Below are 13,972 nucleotides of genomic sequence, written 5' to 3' on the forward strand. Positions count from 1 at the left end.
GGGATGATAATATCTACCTCACAGGAGTATCACGACAACTAAATTAGATAATGTCATGCCTGGCGCACAATCCGGGCTCGGGGCATATGAGTCCCCCTCGGTGTCTGTAGGTGGATGACAGATGGTGGTGTGTGGTGTGCCAGAGTCAGAACCTGAAGGTCAAGGGACTGGGGCCGACTCTTGGAGGTTGGGGGAAGGGGCTGGCCAAGGCCACACAGGTTGTTGCAGTTGTGAGGTTCAGGGCAGGGTTTCAGTCCAAACTTTGAACTGCAGGAGGAAGCTCATATAGCCACAGATTGATCCCGGGTAGTATCGGATAAAGCAGCGGTTCTCAGAGTGCCTGGGTGGCTCAGTCAGTTGAGTGTCTGACCTTGGCTCAGGTCATGATCTCACGGTTTGTGGGTTGTAGCCCCATGTTGGGCTTTGTGCTGACAGCTCAGAGCTTGGAGCCTGCTTCAATTCTTTGTCTCCCTCTCTTTCTGCCCCTCCCCACTCATACTGTCTCTCTCTCTACCAGAAATTAAAAAAGAAAAAAATTAAAAACAATTAAAAAAAAAAAAAGCCGAAGCTCTCAAAGTGTAGTCTGAGGGCCCTGGAGGAAGCTGCGACACTTTCAAGGGTCCATGAGATCAAAATTATTTTCATCCTCCTACTAAGATTTTCTTTTCTGTTTTCATTTACTTGGTGTTTACACGGATGGTGCACAAGCGGCAGTGGGTAAAACTGCTGGTGTCTCTGTACAAATTAAGGCAGTGGTGCCCAGCTGCAGCAGTAATCACTGTGTGACTCCCCACTGCACAGTAAAACAAGGAAAAAAACCAAAAGCCAATTTTCAGAGTGTGCTTGGTGAAGCAGTAAAAGTGACCAAATTTATTAAATTTTAATACTTGAGTACTTATCTTTAAAAATTTTTTTAAAAAATGTTTATTTTGAGAGAGAGAAAGATTGAGAGAGATTGCAAGCAGGGGAGGGGCAGAGAGAGAGATAGAGACACAGACTTCAAAGCAGGTTTCAGGCTCTGAGCTGTTAGCACAGAGCCCAGTGCGGGGTTCGACATGAGATCATGACCTGAGCTGAAGTCGGCCGCGTAACCAACTGAGCCACCCAAGAGCCCCGAGTATTTATCTTTTTAATGCTTTGTGTGATGAAATGGGAAGTACCCATAAGACATTTCTGCTGCCCACCATAGTACACTGGCACTCTCAAGGAAGCACACCAGCACAGTTGTTTGCGTTGGGAACTGAGCTAGCCACATTTTTTCTCAGAATACAATTTTCCCTTTAAAGAGACTGATACACACACTGTGGTTATCAGACTCGGGTAGTTGGCAGATTTTTTGGGCTGTCACTTCACAGAAAACAAGATCGTATTTGAGAGTACAAATTAAAAATGAGAATTTCAGAAGATTTATATTCTCCACTGTGAGCTGTCAGATTCTACCCTTTAAGAAACCACCGCCTGTTGAGTGTTGGTATAGTATCAAAGAGGAATATCCACAGTTACCCGAAGAGGCTATTAAAATAGGCCCCACTTTCCAAGTCCACATCTGTATGAGGCCACATTTCTTATATTTCAGATATTGAACTGATTAAACAAAGAGGCCATTAGGCTAATTCGAATTCCTTTGTATCCTAGGCAAGCAAACCAAAATTTAAGCCTGTAAATGCCTCAAGTTTAAGAAATCAAAACCCAAGGACAATCAATCACAGCCAAAGAGGCTTTCCCAAGTAAGGCAACCACTGCTTACACTGCAGCCAATCCAGTAATTCCCTAGTCTTGCCCCTCTGTCTTCTCTGTGGAAGTCTTGCTCTGAGCTCCTTCCCGGGGGGCGCCCACTACTGGTCTGCTGCTGCCTGATTCAAATGGGTTTCTACTCAAATAAGCTCTTTTTTTAAAAAAAATTTAAAGTTTATTTATTTATTTTGAGAGACAGAGAAAGAGAGAGAGAGAGAGAGAGGCAGGGAGAGGCAGAGAGAGGAGAGAGAGAATTCCAAGCAGGCTCTGCACCGTCAGTACCCCTCAAATAAGCTCTTAAAATTTTGACTGTCCTCAGCTTATCTTTTCACACACCCCAGTACCCTATCAGCATAGACTGAATGCAAAAGAGGATGGGCATGAAGCCTCTTGAAGGAAAAAAAAGAGGTGGGGCATCTGATCTTTGCTTTTGGCTCAGTTCATAATCTCACAGTTCACGGGTTCTGCACTGAGAGTGTGAAGCCAGCTGGAGATTCTCTCTCTCCCTTTCTCTCCATCTCTCTCTGCCCCTCCCCAACTTGCACGTGCGTTCCCGCTCTCTCTTTCTCAACATGAATAAACTTAAAAAAAAAAAAAAGAGGATACAGAAATCTACCTGTATGCTACTAAATCAGACATTAAAGGGATTTGTAAATATGTGAAACAATGCCATTCCTCTCACTAATTTTTATATAGATTTTTTTATTTAAAATGTTATTTAGATTAACATGTAGTGGGTTTGTTATCATTTTAAACAAATCAAATGTTAAAAAAATTTTTTTAATGTTTACTTTTGAGAGAGAGAGACAGAGTGTGAGCAGCAGAGAGACAGAGAGAAAGGGAGACACAGAAGCCAGAGCAGGCTCCAGGCTCTGAGCTGTCCACACAGAACCCGATGTGGGGCTCGAACTCACTGACCATGAGATCACGACCTGAGCCGAAGTCAGATGCTTAACCGACTGAGCCCCCCAGGCGCCCCAGTAAATGTTTTTAAAAGCATAGAACAAGTGCTACAAGTATGGTATTACCAGTCACTATACCACAGCACATAGTGTCCTTGCCAGTTTCCCCCCGGCCTGCGAGACCCCCGGAGCAGGGCCTGTCTCTGAGTCACCCCTGTATCCTAGTGCAGAGCATTGTGTCCGTTAGGGAGGCATCAGGTTTGGAGACTGAATGAATGAGAAGCTGAAAAAGAGAAGGCAGATCCCAGCGGCACTCCTGATAGGTAGCTAGACTCACGAACCAGGAGGCTCAAGTCCAGATGGTAAGAGTGGGACATGGACAGAACCCGGATCGAGATGGGAGCCGGTAGAGGCGAGAGTGCCAGTGTCTGCAGTCAGCCTGCTGGGATAGCCTTCCCCGAGCAGTGTCCCTTGCCGGCCAGTGGGTGCAGCAGGCTGTCTACAGACACGGGGTGGACACTGGCCCCCCCTGCTGCTGGGGCTGGGTAACACAGCCTGCCTGATCCCACCTGGATTGCCAGACAGACCTGCCAGCCTTCCGGGCTCCGTGTGAGCCACCGGGTGGGCTTGGGGACATGGGAGCTGAAAAAATTAAGCCTGGAGCCTTAAGTATGAGTCTTGCCTAAGTTTTCAAACCACGTTTTACATAATTAGGTGTGTGTTTGACCATCTTATCTCTGTGAATTGTTATTCTGGGGTATTTTTGGATATCCGGGAAGGAAGGGAAAAATGTCATCAGTGTCTGCTTGGTGCCGGGTGCTTTATTTATGTTTCCTCATTCAATCCTTGCAAATGCCTCATGAGGAAGGTGCTGGTATTGACTTTTTGGATATGAGGAAACCGAGGTTCAGGGAGTGTAACTAATGTCTCCATGGTCACAGTGCTGATCAGTGGCCTGGCAGGGCCTTGAACCTGAGTCTCTGTGAGTATGAAGCCCAGACCTTTGAAAAAACCCAATTTTATTTATTTCTTTGTTTATTACCACTTAAGTAATATCTATTTACTGCCTAAAAATGAGGAAAACCCTGCAACACGTGGAAAAGAAAAATTACCCATTAATTCTGTCATCCAATAATAAAAATTATTGTCACATTGGTATGTTTTTTCCAACTTTCCCCTTATGTACATATTTGTAACCTGTTTTTCTGCTTAGCAATATATATTGTAAACATCTCTCTGCATCTATAAATATGTTTCTGTATAATTTAAAAAGGGCTGCCTCATGGTTCGTTATGTGAACATGCCATTCATTTAACGCATCCTCTGTTAAATATTTAGTTTTATCTAAGTATTTGTCTAAATATTTGTCACTAGTGTTAAAATATGCTGCAGAGAGCCTCTTTGCGGTTCAATCTGTGTGAACATCTTTACTCCCTTAGGATAGAATCCTAAAAATACAGGTGATGATTTAAAGTACATTTCAGGTTTAAAGACATTTCAGTATACTGTGCTCTCAAGTTATCCCCCCGGAAAGTTGTAAAAATTTTAATTCCCACTAAGTGGGCGAACTTTCCTATTTCCCCGCTCCCTCAACAAGTGATTGATATCAAAAGATCTCTGCCAGTTGTATAGCCAAACACAAAATATCTATTTTAGTAAATCTGTGTTCTTCCAGTGCCGCCTTCTTGTCTTTCCGATCCAGTTTGAGCAGTGCTCTATACTAGGAAATGAACATTTTTTAATATGTCAGTTACCCAAGGAGACACGTTTCTCTTTCCTGTATGAGCTGGGTGGGGTGGAAGCGGTGGCAGTGGCCAGGGAGCCACGTGGGAGGGAATGTGTGGCTCTGACTTCGGTCAGGCAGTGGGACAGGTTGCATGGAGAGGGATTGGGTACTGGGAATCGTTCTCACCAGCAGAGTGTTGGCTGGTGGTTAGAGTCTGGCCAACCGCATAGGGGTAGGGTGAGTCCTTTCAAGGTGTGCTTACTCCCCAGGGACTGTGGTGGGTAGTCCAGACAGAGAACAGGTGCCTAGAAATCCACCAGGGTGAGTGGGGTGTACGGGGAGAGGGGTGGACATGCATCTCAGTAGGGGACAGATAGTAGGAAAACAGCCGCGCACTCTTGTGGATGGCAGCCTCCGGAGGATTGGGGAGAAGTGGAATTTCACATGTAGGAAGGAACGCTCTCTTTGGCAGCTGCACGTTCTACCCAATGATCCCCGATGGCTTGGCCACCAGAGGGTCTCACAGTTTGTCAATTATGCCTTCAGTGAATTCTCCACAACCTTGCTGGCTTTCAGATGTAGACATCTACGTCGTGAGGTCCCTGGCAGTGTATCTTCGACTCGAGGGGAGACTGTTAATGGATGGAAGGAGGTCTCAGAAGCCAATTGTTCATGTAGCTTGCTACTTCAAGTTTACAGGAATGGAATGTTCCCATTGGCATAATGAGCTCATGCTTTCCCTGAAAGCAGACCTACTGGTAAAACTAACCCCTAGGTGCAAGGTTGTGTGGTAAGTATGAAATAGGAACCAGGAGAAATAGGTACCTATAACATCTTTATAAGACTCGTCGATTATTTACCACACAGTAGGGGCAGTCTGCCAGTGGGGCTGTAAATGCTAGAAATTGTTGGGCTAACTCTTCTCCAGAGGCAGTGTCCTTTGGTTTGACTTTGTAACCTTCTACTTTTCTCAGTTGACACGGTCGGCCAGCTCCCTTGCAGTGTGACCCGCCTTCCTGTAGAAGTCATGGGCGTTTTCAACCTCTCCTGGCAGGGAGCCCATCTAGGCCTTTCAGGTGACTTTGCATATTTCTGTTCTCATCCACTGATTTGAAAGGTCACGTCTGAGCACAGTCTTAGTTCCCTTACCTCCAGGTTGTCCCACGTTGTGCTCACACCTGAAGGCCTTGGGGTCGGCCGCAGAACAGGGACTGTGAGAGCAAAGACCCAATCCTGGAGGAACTGGGGGGCTGGGTGGGAAGCCTCAGCGGAGGGTAGGCACAGGGACAGGTGGGGACCGAGGCTCTGACAGTGGCCTGCAGAAACACCATGCGCACCTTCACTGAAATCGGGGCCACCCCCTGAGTGAGCTCAGCAGGCTGACCTGCTTCATCCACCAGACCCTGACTGCCCACATCTGGGCTCCTCCGTGTCCCTCGTTAGTGAAACTGGAGGCCTGGTGGGAGGGGGCAAGTGGCCCCAACTGCAGTGAAGCCAGTCACTGGCCCAGCAGTGGCTCTGCTTAAGTGGCTGTGGAGTAGGGGACTGTCCTGTGCCTTGTAGCAAAATACCCGAAGGCAGCTTACTTACACAGAGACACTCCAGCCTGTGAGACAAAGCACACTTCAAGTCGAGAGTAGCAAAGCGAAGGGAAAGGCGAGGCAGGAGGAGGAGGCTGTGGGCAGGTGAGGCAAGTGCAGACAGCACCGTGTTCACAAGCCATTCCTGGTGCTGCTGGAGAGCACTCACCCTGATCAGTTTTGCGGGCAGTCGTAAAAGGAGGCTATCAAATCCATTCTTCAAGGCCCGGCCCCTATGTCTCACCTGGCCTAAGCGGTTCCTACTCAACCTATATGGGCACAAGGCACATATTTAGAGATGTAAGCATAACTTCTCTCAAAGACTCGAGTTGACTCAAGGCAGAGACGTTGTGTGTGTCTTACTTGCTCTGGAGGGATAAGCTTCGGGGCATAGGATTTGGAATTTAGAGCTGAGTTCCATCCCGGTTCTGCCACATCATCGATTTGACCTTGGAAAGTACTTTAACTTCTCTGAGCTTCAGGAAGTTGCTGAGAAGATTTCAGGGGAAGTATTTTTTTTTAAAAATGTAATTTATTGTCAATTTAGCTAACATACAGTGTATACAGTGTGCTCTTGGTTTTGGGGGTAGATTCCCGTGATTCATCGCTTACCTACAGCACCCAGTGCTCCTCCCGGAGGGGGGCACTACTTTAGGTCTGGCTCCCATGGACGAAAAATCTGGCGCTCAGTGAAGGTACAGCTTCTCGGGTTCTCTACATGCTCTGTATGCGGCAGATTCAGATGGAACTGACCTCATGGGCTCTTGGCTAAGGAGGCTCCACAAAGCTTCCGTGGCTTGTCAGACCCCACAGGTAGATGCAGGGAGCCAAACCAGGACCTCTGGTTTCCCAGTCCTTGATCTTTCTCCTGTACATACCGCCTCTCCCCAGCACCCTCAGTGCAGCTGCCTGGGAGAGAAGTTTCCTTTTACAAAGGGTCCCGAGTTAGCAGAAATGTCATGGGGTCAGTAAGACAAGTGGCTGCTTGTCCTTGGGGTGCTTCTGACCTTTGCTTCATGCCTCCACTCTGGGCTATTTTGGACCTTGGGGATGTAAGGAGGGTCTGTGGTGGGAAGACAGCGAGTAGAGCTGCTTCTTGCTGCCAAGAGCCATCAAGAGGGCCCCTGCATTGCAGTCTGCCGAGTGCACTTGAGGGTGCTGGCTTTGCTGAACAGCAAAGAATCCCTCACCCCTGGGAGGAAACTTAGAAGTAGAACCTTTCCATGAGGCATTCTGGAATGAAGGCAAGGGGGAACCGAAGCTAGACTGGGCACCAGGAGACCTCATTGTTGTGCACCGTGGTAGAGGAAGTGAGTGTCAGACCACCGGGTGCCAGGGAGTAAGACCATGGTGGGCTCAGTGTTGGGATGGCCCCACAGGGAGTCGAGTTCCTGTGTAAGCGGACATTCACTTACCCTCAGGATCTCTCGGGACTGTCTGGGTGTGTGGGTTCAGATTAGAAAAACATCTCCTTGGCTGCTGGCTCTCAGTGGCTACTAGCTATTTTCCACTTCTCCAGCCAGCGCAGGCTTCATGCTCAAGGACTCGGGCTTGCAGACATGGGCTGTGGAGGGAGCCCCAGGCCAGCCACATAGTCCTGTAGCCTTAGGGACTGCGTTCGTGAGGTCCAGGGCCACTGCGTTTCTGTGGCTGAAAGCACAGTGATGTCACTTAGTTTTTTTTTTTAGTTTTTTTTTTTTTTTTTACAGAAAGAAGAAAAGTTTAAATAAACAGGGTTAGTTCCCCATCAGGAATACTTTGCCCATGCTATTAATTAGCGAATCGATACAGTCACTGTTTATGGAGTGTCTGCTATGTGTCAGGTGACTCTGGGTGATAGGGACACAAAAAAGAAGAAGACAGAGGCCATGCCTTAAAGAGTCCTGTGATGGGGACAGGTATAGAAATAGGGGAGTAGGCAGGCTCTGGGCCTTGTGTGCAGACAGAGGACTCATAGGACTTCACCAGTGCTGGTCAAACAACTGATGGGTTCTTAGCAGACAATTGGCAAGCTTTCTGGCTACTTGGAGGGGAATTTGAGTGGAACAAGCCTGGAAGCTTGTAGATCGCCAGATTTCAGAAACATTAAGGAATTTAAGAAAGACACACAGATATAGGCAACCAAAACCCAGAATTTTTTAAAAGTTATTTTAATGTTTATTTATTTTTTTAAGAGACAGAGACAGAGTGCAAGCAAGGGAGGGGCAGAGAGAGAGGGAGACACAGAATCTGAAGCAGGCTCCAGATCCCATTGTGGGGCTTGAATTCATGAATTGCGAAATCATGACCTGAGCCCAAGTGAGACGCCCAACCGACTGAGTCACCCAGGTGCCCCCCCTCTCCCCCACCATCTCGGAAGTATTAACTGACAATCAACTTTAATGAGAACCTATATTGATTTTTCACTTGACACTTTATGAACTGTATTTTCAGCTCTTTTGAGCCTCCTGAAACTACCTTTTGGCATCCCTGAGGTTTTCCCCAGTTGTCTGCTCATATGAGCTTCAGACTCAATTCCTGAGAGGTTCACAGTACCTTTCTTTACAAGTGGGATGGCTGGGATTTCATGAAGAGCGTGAGGGCACCTTTCTACTCCTTCCGGGTTTCACTGGGTTTCCTCTTAGTGCCACTTACTCTTTTCTGGTTCCTGAGTTTGGGTGGCGCTTTGGGTATATAACACACGAGGGGTGGGGTTGATGAATGTGGGAAGCCCCGAGCACAGCCAAACCAGTAGAAGTATTTACCCAAAACAGTTCAGGCTGGGAGGGGAGAACCAGAATGTTGTTAGCTGAGAGGTGATCTCAACACCTCTAGGTGGGGGGAGCAGGTAGAGGGTCAAGTTCATGAGGCAAGGTGAAGATGTAAATGGAAAGTGGGCCGTGGAATTAGAATCTAGGAGCTTCAGGAGCAGCGTGGAGTGAGGCTGGAGAAGGAGACAAAGACATAGTTCAGGGCTAGGCACACAAAAACCAAGATTGTGCTCTGTGTGCCCCTTTGTCTGTGGTTTGTGCACAAGAGGTTCAGGCACTGTGGCTCAGCAGAAGCAGGCCAGGGTACTGAGGCAAAATATAAGCTTGACTAGGAATACAAGATTAATAGTGTTTTAGACAGAGCAGAAAAAAAAAGTAATCAAACAAAAATAGGATTCTAGCAAAAAGCAGAAAGCAAAGGATAAGTAGGGTTAACACCCACTTGTGTTTATGAACTCTGGTGGCCGAGAATATGTGGCTCATACATGATATCCAACACCAAACCTCTACTCATATTATATAGACTTGGCAATGGAAGGAATGGTAAATACTGGCCTCCCATAATAAGATATAGGAGAGGAGATGCTGGAGGGAGTTTTGTGAAAATATGTACATTCTTACACCAGCCAGTTTGAAGCTTCTAAAAAACCTTGGTTTTTTTTTCTTGGTGGTGTAGACATTTCCAGTTTAGCATATCAGTGAAATCAGACTTATGACTCTTTTCTTTGCCTTTCTCCACTGGTGTGAGGGTGGGTTTCCAGATGGTGATTGCTCATTCTGGTAGTTTTCAACTCAGATTGGGGAGGGTAGAGGTTACGGCTGCCTTGACTGCTCTCCTCGCCTCTTACTATCATCCAAGCCGATGGAGACCACTCCGTGGCCTTCTGAAAGGGGCTCTATGACCCGAGGGCCACTGTGAAGGTATTCCCTGGGCAAGGGTAGCTCAGGGGAAGAAATGCAGCACACGTTCAGCTTTCTAAGCCACGTGGATTGGCATAACGGAAGTGGTGCCTTTTTCTAATTTACATAAAAACATTATATGTGCCAGTGGTGGCCTTGTCCTGATTCTCAGCCAATCATATTTTCTATTCATAGCAGTCTAGTGAATCAGAGGGATGCTGATTATTATGTTGCCCAATTTCAGGTGATTTCCTTGGGCTATTCTCTCTATTTGCCAGAGTCAGAAGTTGAACCCACTGAGGCTTAATCCTAAATCCAGTGCTCTTTCCATGGTGCCGAGTGCCCCTCGCCATACTCCCATCATGGGAGTTCCCAGCAAGCAGGGACTCACAGGTACTGCCAGGACAGGGATCCCAGTTCAGCGGCACACAGCTTGCTGGATATGCACACTTGTCAGAAACACAGCAGCAAGGCTCATGCCCGTGCCGTGCCCACATGGGAAGTCCTCACTGAACATCTGACCCAGTCTGTCTCAAATTCTTCTCAACCCTTTTTAGCAACTTTTAGGCCTTTCCCTTGCAGGGTGGGGTTAGGAGAGGCAAGAGTGGTGGTGGTGGGGGGACTGGGTGGGTTTGCAAAACATTAATGAATGTAATCTGTGCCTTTTCCCTGACCCAGCTTGGCCAGCTGCACTGGTCTGAAATTCCACATTCCATTGTCCTTCTAAGAAAACAGAATTGGCTCTATTCAGCCCTAGGAATTGTCTGTATAGACTTGTTTAAGAGAATTTGCAGACCAGATGGATTTACTGTTTACTGTGTCTTCTAGTCCTAGGCAAAAACGTTATTTCCGAAGACCATCTGCAGCCTGTTCCCAAAGTTTCCCAACCATTACTGTTCATGTTCTGGGCACTGTTCTCACTTAGTACAGTTTTCTCACTTTAATTTTTTTTTTAACATTTTATTTATTTCTGAGAGAGAGAGACAGTGTGAGCAGAGGAGGGTCAGAGAGAGAGGGAGATACAGAATCTAAAACAGGCTCCAAGCTCGGAGCTGGCTGTCAGCACCAGAGCCCAACGCAGGGAACGAACCCATGAACCGTGAGATCATGACCTGAGCCGAAGTTGGCCGCCCAACCGACTGAGCCACCCAGGCGCCCCAATTTTCTCATTTCTTACCTCTCTGTATGAACGTTGATCACACCCCAGCCTCGTAGCGGTGAGCTGTTGGGCTTACTGCCACTTCCTTTCTCTGCAAACTAGCCTTCATTGTGCGTCTGTATGGTTCCAGTGATGAGACTCTGGTAGCCACTTGGTACAGCGCCATCCACATGACTGTCCTGCTCCCAGGTGATTAGCCCAGAGGTGTGCATCCCACTCAAGCAAGTCTTGGGAACTTGGGGACTAGGGCTGTGAAGAGGATTCTGTCTTTCTTTGGGTTGCTTGCTCTGCTGGCATAACTTAGAAGATGCTGCCAGCCATGTGGTCTATCACTAGATAGGAAGGGGGGCCAGATTCAGAAGCTGGTATAAATAGAAGGAGAAAAATGAAGCCAATTTCAAAGAGAAGCTGAGGATGAAAGCTAGACATAGTTTCCAGACCTATTTGACCCAATTGCATTCTTTCCTTTGGGTATCAGTACATGCCCTGATATCCATGTTACAAAATGCTCCATTTTTGCTCAAATTACCCTCAGTTGGCTTCTATTAACTACAATTAAGAGTCTTTTCTGTTACTGTAGCCAGATGTTTCTCAAAATACAGTCCCTGGACCAACATCAGCATCTTTATCAGGGGACAGGTTAAAGGGGCAAAATCTCAGACTCCATCCCAGACCTACCAAATCAGAAAATCTGGAGGGAAGACCAAGCAATCTGGGTCTGCAGACATCTCAAGTTGAGAACCACTGACCTGGCCATCCCTAGTAGTGGATGGAAGAGCATGGACCTAGAGGCACAGTTGACTGGATTTGGACCCTGGATCTGTGAGCTAGTGATATGATTGGGCAAGTCACCTCATTTCTTGGGGACTCAGCTCTCTCAGCAGTAAAATGGAGGATAATGATGGTTTATATTGTACAGCAGCTGTAAGAGAAGCACACACCTTTTGGTACGTGAAAAAGCATCAGTTTCAGTCTTGCCTCCGTGGACCCTGTTCTGACATGAGAAGAGAAGTGGATTAACCCAGGTCATACTCCGTGGAGACAACACCTGAGTTTGTTTTGTTTTTTTTTTAAAGAACCCATTGCTTTAACAGAACAGGTTACTGTTTGGAGTTTATACCAAATCTGTGCACCCAGATTTTAGCACTGGTACTAGGCTATCACTTAGGTGATTGGGAATCAAGCTCAATTAATCTGAAGCTTATTTTGATTCCCCAGGTTTCACTGACCTATTTTCCTGCATATGAGAACTATGCAGTCTGGGCCACGCTAAAATAAAATGAAGAGATCAGGAGATCAACTGGCTTATATTCAAAGAAAGAAAGCATGGGCTTCCATTGATTAATTTATGTGTTTATATATTCATCCACTTACTCATTCACTAATGCATTCACTGACTCCTTCCTTCCTTGCTTGCTTGCTTGCTTGCTTGCTTGCTTGCTTGCTTCCTTCCTTCCTTCCTCCACCTGACACTCACTGAGCTACTTCTCTGTCTAGACACCATACTAGATACTAGAGATGTACAGATAAGGCCTTTGTGTCCCCCCGACCCCCAGCTACTAATTGTTGACATGTTACAGTGTGAGCAAAGACCCAGAGGCAGGAAATGGTCATGGCATGAGAAGATCAGAGTCAGGAGCTACGTCTTGCTGAAGCAAAGAGTGGGTGTGAGGAAATATTGAAGCAAGAGAGTCAGAGATGGCTATAGAACGGGAGTCAACATCTGCTTCGGTTTCCACAGCACACTGTCCTATAATTAATGGTGGTAGATGTTTTGCAAGGACTTCCCAGTTCTTTGGGCTGCATTCGAGCTGATCCCGGATGGATGACCCTACAGTAGGTAGATTCATCGGCCAAATACTGATCATGCTGTTCATACCCCACGAGAGAGCTGGTAAGCTCTCATTAGAAAGGAATCCTTGTGTCTGCTACTGCTTGACAGCTGAATCCATCCAACCCCAAGTGAACTCTTTCTGGTATCCAGAAAGTCTGGCTATTTTCTGGATGACTCTCCACCCAGTCCTTGGCTTTCATGTCATTGGAACCTCCAGTTATATGCAAACTGGAGCAAAAGCATCAAACCTCTCCCCAGACAGCTCTGCAGGAAATACATCCAATTGGATGCTTCCTCAGACATATCCTTTAGGGAGGAGTCTGGGACCGGGCATTCAGATGCGAAAGAGGTGTGGCTGGTCTGGGAGGGAAGATGGCTACTCGGTGGTTGAGTGTTAAACACTGCCTCCTGTTTTACAGGTGGCTTTTCTGTTTGTGTCAACCAAAGAACGGCCTAATGACAGTACAGTTATACCCTTCTTATTCCCAGACTTTAAAGAAAAGAACAGAAATAATGACTGGCTTGTCATATGGGGTTGATAATATCCTTGACCTCACTTGACCCTTGCCACTACCCTAGCGGAGGAGGTACAAGCATTTTATTCCCACTTACCAGATGACGAGATGAGGCCCATTCCACGCAAGGGTCTGAGTCTGTTTTTAATCCCAGTTTCTTGACTGTAGAGTTTATGCTCATTCTACTGTGCTGCGCTGTTCTCAAGTAAAACTATTGTTGCCAGTACTTAGGCTTACAAGGAACTTCCTGGGGGGACTCAGAAATATGGAAACAAGATTATCCTTTGAGAGTTAAAGTTTAAGACAGGCACAAGAGGATTAGTGAGGAGACAGGATGGCTCCCAGGATTCTGAGAGTCCACTGATCTTAATCCAGCCATAGATCTGAAATATATTTGAAGAAGGCAGGAAAGCAGAGTCACAGAGGGAAATTTTGGCACTCTGTCCATGCTGTGTGCTAGGAATCACATAAGGCTATCTTAATTGGGTGCTACTAGATAGTTTATTCATGTAACTCCTCTTGAGCTGATCCCTAGGTCATGCTGTGATCTTCAGTGTGTCTAATGTGACATCCCAAGCTGTACGGCCCAGGAGGTAGAGAACGTCCTAGTTGTGTTGATAGGTGGATTCTACTTCCAAGTTATGGTACCTTCCTGTGCTCACTGTCCAATAACATACGAGCCATCTGGTTTCCAGATTAGCTCTTGGTGTGTAGAAGAGAAGGATCAGCTCTTGGGGGCTGACAAAACCGAATTTCTTAGCCTTTGGAACTATAGGAGAAATCTAAAGCTTGGGCCAGGATAGAATAAAATGCTCCCTTGGGAGGTGTCTGGGAAGACTGAATCGGACCCTGCCTTCCCCTGACGGTGTGTC

The sequence above is a fragment of the Crocuta crocuta genome, unplaced genomic scaffold (assembly GCF_008692635.1).
Source record: "Crocuta crocuta isolate KB4526 unplaced genomic scaffold, BGI_CrCroc_1.0 scaffold559, whole genome shotgun sequence".
NCBI classification, from domain to species: Eukaryota; Metazoa; Chordata; class Mammalia; order Carnivora; family Hyaenidae; genus Crocuta; species Crocuta crocuta.